The following is a 6751-nucleotide window of genomic DNA, read 5'->3' as shown; positions in this document are numbered from 1 at the left end:
GATTTCAATAGTACTAGTTATGTGACCTTTTGGGAAGTCTAAATTGAGGATTTTGGCTTCATATTGGATTTTGAAGGTGATTGAAAAAGAGTGTAAATGTAGTATGGAGATTTGAAAATGTGGTCATTATAATCAAGTTTTGGGTATTCATTAGCATTTGCATATATCTTTGTTGGATGTTGATTAGGCATGATATTTAATGCTTAAGTATATTGTTGAATTATGAAAATTTGTGTTAAGTGAAGTTGTAAGTAGGAAGAAGTTAGTAAAGTTTGAGAATTTACAATCCTAAATTGAGAGTCATTTTTTCTTTATGATGGAAAATTCTTTCATAAATTTTCTTAGACTTTTCCTATGCTAATCTATTAATCATTTTGCTTGAAAACCATTTTGTTTTCGTGAGCCATTGTAAACTAGAGAAAGGGTTAGAGTTGACTTCAGTTAACTTAAACCTTAATAAATAGTTTATATGATACACCTGAAAAGAATGTTAACTTTTGAGGTTAAGGCAATTGAGTTATAAAGAGTCTGATGAAAAATGGCCATTGTACTTTTTTAGAAAAGTGACATTTGTGCCTTGTTTCTATAGTATTATGCTTAGTAAGTTGCACTTTACATTTTGTTAGACTCTATAAGAGTAGTGAGCTCTCATTAATCTTGATTTAGTCTTGGTGACTTTACTCCTTAGTATATCCAACATAGTTGTTTGCAGTTGATATATTAGTACCTATAATATAGTATTGTTCATTAAAAGGTTATGTACCATATGAGTCCATTTCATGATCTTCAGTTTAGTTTTAGCTGGGTGTTGATCATGCATAGTTAGCCTCTTTTGATATGTTCAGAGCTATTGGCTAAACACATTAATGAGCTTATTATAGTTAAGTTAGACTTGAGTAGTCATTTTGTTTGTACTTATCCATGTTCATATATATGTATGTATATATGTATGTATGTATATGTATGTATGTATGTATATATATGTGTGTATATATGTATATATATGTATGTATGTATGTCTGTATGTATATATATATATATGTATGTATATATGTATGTATATGTGTATATATATGTGTATATATGTGTATATATATGTATATATGTATATGTGTATATATATGTATATGTATATGTGTATATATGTGTATTTATATATGTATGTGTATATGTATGTATGTATGTGTATATGTATGTATATGTATATATATGTATATGTATATATATATTGTACTTAGAGAGTTACCTTTCCATTGGATAAATATATGATTTGATGACACGAGTGTAATGTTTGAGTTTTACAAAGTTGAGATGAAGAGTGATTATTGGTTTCTTTATGACTAATGATTATTTGTAAACTTTGTTGAGGACTATTAACACTTTTTTTGTTTAATAATAATCTAGCAGTGATGAGTTTGTTTTACCAAATGGTATTGTTGAGGATCATATCATTACCCTTATATAGTTTTCCATATTGGTATGTTGATTCCCCTTCTGTCAATGTTATTTAGTTGCATTTAATCTGTGATGTTGTATTTTATTGAGTCTTGGATGTGGTGATTCTCTTCTTGATGTGATATTGATAACATTGAAATGATGTTTTGATATTGATATTATTAGAGTTGAGAGTGAAGTGAGATGATTTGTTGTTTCCATGGGCATATTGAGGAAGTAGTTGGATTTTTCACCTATAGTGGTTTAGATAGTTGGTGAATAGTTGGACTTAATAGAGATTAAAATTTCATTTCACTAGTCTCAATTAAGATGGTGTTAGTAGTTGGTTGTACCTTTGTGTCATTAGCATTCATTTTGCTAGTTAATACTTATATTAATGTTCAAAAGAACTAAGTGGCAAGTTGAGTTAATCTTGTTCTAGACAAGATTGCTTAATAAAGGTTGAGCTTTGGCTTTCTTTGAAGTATGATTTAGTAATAGATTGTGCTAGCTTTCCAAGAGAAAGAATTAGTGATTGATATTGAAATTGTTAGTTCTTTATTGGAATTACTGTGAGACACAGGAGCCAAGAGGGTGCCATGATGAGGTTGAGAGGGGTATGGCCTACTATTGGGGTCCTACATCCAAGGGTTTTATTGATAAGTAACCAAAGACTTATAATGGAAAGGCTCTTTGGATTAATTGATTAAAGAATATTCTAAATACCAAAACTAATAGTGGTCAAAGCAGAAGCCAAACGAGCATCACACATTTGGACTAAAAATTCTAACTTGAAAAATCAAAAGCGGGAGTGGAACTCTCAAAGAAGTGCTCAAGGAATGAGCATAAAGTGATCAAGCAAGCCTCTAAAAAAGGGACACAAGAGGACTAACACATAATACATGCAAGTGTCAGGACCGAGTCCGAGATGGACCCAAGATAGATTCCAAGAAAGAGTCTAAGATGGACCCGAGATGGAGTCCAAGAAGGAGTCTGAGATGGAGTCCGAAATGGAATCTGAGTTGGAGTCCGAAATGGAGTCTGAGTTGGAGTCTAAAATGGACATGAGATGGAGTTTGAGATGAAGTACAAGAAGGAGTTTGAGATGGACCCAAGATGAAGTCCGAGATGGAGTTTGAGATAGAGCCCGAGGTTGAGTTTGAGATGGAAACTGAGACTGGGATTGAGATCGAGGCTGAGACCGAGACTATGATCAGAACCGAGATTGAGATTGAGACTAAGACCGAAATTGAGATCGAGACTGAGTCTGAGTCCGAGTCCAAGTCTGAGTTCAAGTCTAAGTCCAAGTCCGAGTCCAAGTCTGAATCCAAGTCCGAGTTCAAGTCCAAGGGTGAAAGTCTAAAGCAATTGTCTCCCAAACCTTGGGGGATTTGGTAAGCTCTAAAAGGATAGTAGAGGGAGGACTCTAATGGAACTAATTTAGCTAGGAAAGGCCAATGTGACCAAGGAAAGCTATATCCATGTAGTGGGTGATGATATAACCACTAAGGAGTCTAAGGCTAAAGTGAACATAGATGAACAAATGGGGTAACTTGGTGAAATGTTCAAGAGCTAGTGCTGCAAATGTGACTTTGGGTATCGAAAATTACCTGTCGTCTAATCCTTTTGGATATTCTTTCCTTAGTGTCATGATAGCAAGAGGTTGGTATTGTTGAACCCTTTATTAGTCTCCGCCTAAGCTAGTTGAGAAACTGCTCATCACATGTGCACTTAGACCGGAAGGGCACTAAGGAAAGAAATCTTAAATTGTCATTTAGTTAAGCAAATGAATCTTTACTAAAGGAATCTCAATGAAAATGGGATTGGCATAGCTTAAGCTAGAAGGTATGCAACTTGAATGTATTAACCTAAATAATGATGGAGGTGTGGAAGCATTAACAATGAGTTGTAAGACTTTATGAGTATGAAGCAACTAAATAAAAGGTGTGGCATAATTGATGGGATTGGTGAAAGTTAATTTCTTAAGACTTTTTATTAGGATAAGAAAGAGGTTAGATATATCCTTTAGGGGATAAATTATTTATGTTGCAATATAATGAGTCAATAACGTAAAAAGAAATGCTTATTGTCAAATAAGGTTATCATTAAGACACTTAAGCACTCTAAAACACCAGGAGTATCATAAATGCATTAAATAAAACCCAAAATATTAAGTCTTTAGTAAATAATAGATAGAAGGTGTTATCTTATATCCAAGATTGTAGAGATGGGAAAAGTTCATTTATTTAAATTGGACAAAACCAAAAGGATTTTGGCAAAGCTAGTAACAAGCATACAAAAGCCTATGGATAGTAATATTAATTTCAATGTGTGAAATTATAAAGTGAGCATATCTAGATTGAAAATCCTTAGTAAATAATGGATAGGAGGTGCTATCTTACGTCCAAAGTTACGGAGACAAGAGAAGTCCATCTCTCTAAATTGGACAAACCCAAAAGGATTTAAATTTATCCTTAATAGTACTTCCTAAGGCATAGTAAAAAGTACAAAACTACCCTTCTAGTGAATAACCAAAGGGAATGTATAAGGCGAAAAGCAAGTAGTAAAGGGATAGAGCTAAACTATAAAGATCAAAGAGCATAATCAAAAGTGGTTATACAAATTGAGAGTGGGGAATCAAGTAGGTACTTGAATGTGTTATTGTTAGTAACTATGGTGCTATGGTGAGTCTAAAATATGGGATTGCCTATGTTGGACTAGGCAGTTAAGAAGCTTACAAAAGGAGAAGCTTTAGTTTTAGCATTATATGTTCTCAAAAAATTTACTGGGTAGGTTAGTACTTAGAAAAACAAGTGTAAATGATTTATAAGAATGTGTAAAATTAGAGTGGTGTTGCAAACGCATGACTTTGAAACTTGTCATGAGGCGAGGCTATCAAAGTTGAGGAAGTAGTTCCTAAATGTTCAAAGAGATGGTTTTGAAGAAAGTCAATGTTTAAGGATTTTCACACTTATGCATAAAACCATGTTATGCTAGTCAAGTGACTTACTAAGCCATAATGGCAAATTAAAGGAACAAAGACTTTAGTTAAAGGTGTTGATTTAAAAAAGGATGGCCTATGGGGCCAAGCATAGAAGAGTCCATACACAATCACATACTAATTAGATATGTTAGTACTTAGAAAATCAATTGTAAATGGTTCATAGATTACGCAAAATCCAAGTGGAGCAGAAGAAGCATGGTCTTAAAGCTTGCCATAAAGCAAGGCTATCAAGGTTAAATAGTTTCTAAGTGTTCAAAAAAATGGCTTTGAATGAAAGCCAATGGTTAAGGACTTTCACACTTATGCATGAAACCATATTACATTGGTCAGATGACTTGCTAAGTGAGATTGACAAGTCAGGGGAATAAAGACCCTAGTTGAAAGTGTCAACTTCAAAAGGGATGGCATATAGAGCCAAACATGGAGGAGTTCATGCATGATCAAAAACTTGTCAAATGAGACGACTTGGCAGTTTGAAAGAACTAAGTTCCTAAGCTGTGATCCATAACATTCTTTAAATATAATTTGGTGCACTAGTGTGAGGAATCACACCAGGCATCTTAGGTGATGCCATCCTTAGATGTATATATAGAGGTTGGGTTTGAGTCCCAACCCTCTAGTGGTTAACTCACTAGGGTATGGTGATAGTTTGGAATATGAAGACATTCATTTTCTGGTGGTTATAAACTCTTAATGCGGAGACTAGCTTGGGCACACCGCCAAATAGGGGATGTTTCGGAGTTGTGATGCATGATTAGATTGCCTAGTGTGAAAGCTCGGTATATCTAATTTAAACACTTTGGTGCAAGTAGCACCAAAGCCGTGGTGAATGAGATGAGGGCATCTAGTTTCAATTGTTATGAATCCTTGGCTAGAAGGTCTGGCTTGGGTGCATTGTTAAGTGTGGGGGATGCCCCCGGGGTCATAATTAACAATTTAAAGTTCTAGAAGATCTAATTCTTATTAACAAACCTATTAAGGGGTCAAGATGAGATCACTAGGTGATCTTGTAGTTAAACAAGGACAAGATCCTTTTTTGGTTAGGGAATACTGTAAGAGTGTGACTTGATCAAGGAAACCAAATGGAAAGGACATATAAGGGAAATAAACGATGTCGATGCAATGTCCAAAAAATAGTCTCTAAGGAAAGACCCATGGAAGGGTCACAAAGTTAGGTCATGGATAGAACCCACAACAAAAAATGCTAAAAAAGACTTACTAAAAAGAACACTCTCTAGACTTATCAAAAATAAAATCTTTACTATGGAAACAAAAGGATACCTTAAAGATGAAGGTAATGATCTTATGCTACTTAATGCAATAATCAAATGATAGAAGCAAAAGATTATTAGCCAAGAGAGGGCTATGGGAATCATTAAAAGGAATCCAAATAAAAGGTTATGCAAGCAACACTAATGTATTTTATGTTAACAGATTGTGGGAAAAGCAATATATTTCCAAGGATGGATTTTTAAATGCTTCAATTTGGCAAAAGTGGAAGCTCCAAAGGAAGGAGTGGCAACGTAGCCAAATGATACGGCCGTAGACAACCCTAGCACAAATTATGATAATTAGAACTTAATGCCAAAGGTGGCATGAAATAAAAGAAATGATGATAGTGCTATTAAGTAGAGAACTTCTTAGGATAGGAAAGTGGAGTTTACATAATATGTGCAATGCAAAGTGTCAAACACACCAAAAAAATTGACTTTGAGAAGTTAAAATAAAAAATTCCAAGTGCAATGGTTATATCGATAGAAGTTGAGACTACTCAAGAATGAATAAAGGGATTGAGATAAAGAAGGTGTCTCTAACATGTTTAGTGAGAACTAAACTAATAAAGGGAAAGAACTACCACAAATAGTTGGATAAGTCCCTATATCAGAGACTCCTTAAAGGGTAATATTTAATAGTATTACTTTATAAAATGATTTATTATTCGATGAGGACTTCAAACTTCGTCTATGGGTGGTGGAGTTGTGAGACACAAATCCCTAAGCCCCAAAGTGTAGCCAAGAAGGTGTCATGTAATAGTGGCCAAAGCGGAAGCCAAACGAGCATAACACATGTGGACTAAAAACTCGGAGTGGAATTCCCAATGAAGAGCTCGAGAAACAAGCATAAAGCAAGCAGTAAGTGAATCTCTAGAAAAGGGACACAAGAGGACCAACACATAACATGTGGAAGTGTCAAGATGGAGCATGAGATGGAGTCTGAGATGAAATCTAAAAAGGAGTCTAAGATGGAGTCTGAGATGGGGTCCAAGATGGACCTGAGATAGAGTCTGATAAGGACTCAAGATGGAGTCTGAGA

Source organism: Selaginella moellendorffii, unplaced genomic scaffold (genome assembly GCF_000143415.4).
Source record: "Selaginella moellendorffii unplaced genomic scaffold, v1.0 SELMOscaffold_18, whole genome shotgun sequence".
In the NCBI taxonomy this organism is placed as follows: domain Eukaryota; kingdom Viridiplantae; phylum Streptophyta; class Lycopodiopsida; order Selaginellales; family Selaginellaceae; genus Selaginella; species Selaginella moellendorffii.
The sequence above is the reverse complement of the archived record's forward strand: the minus strand, read 5'-3'. Positions refer to the sequence as shown.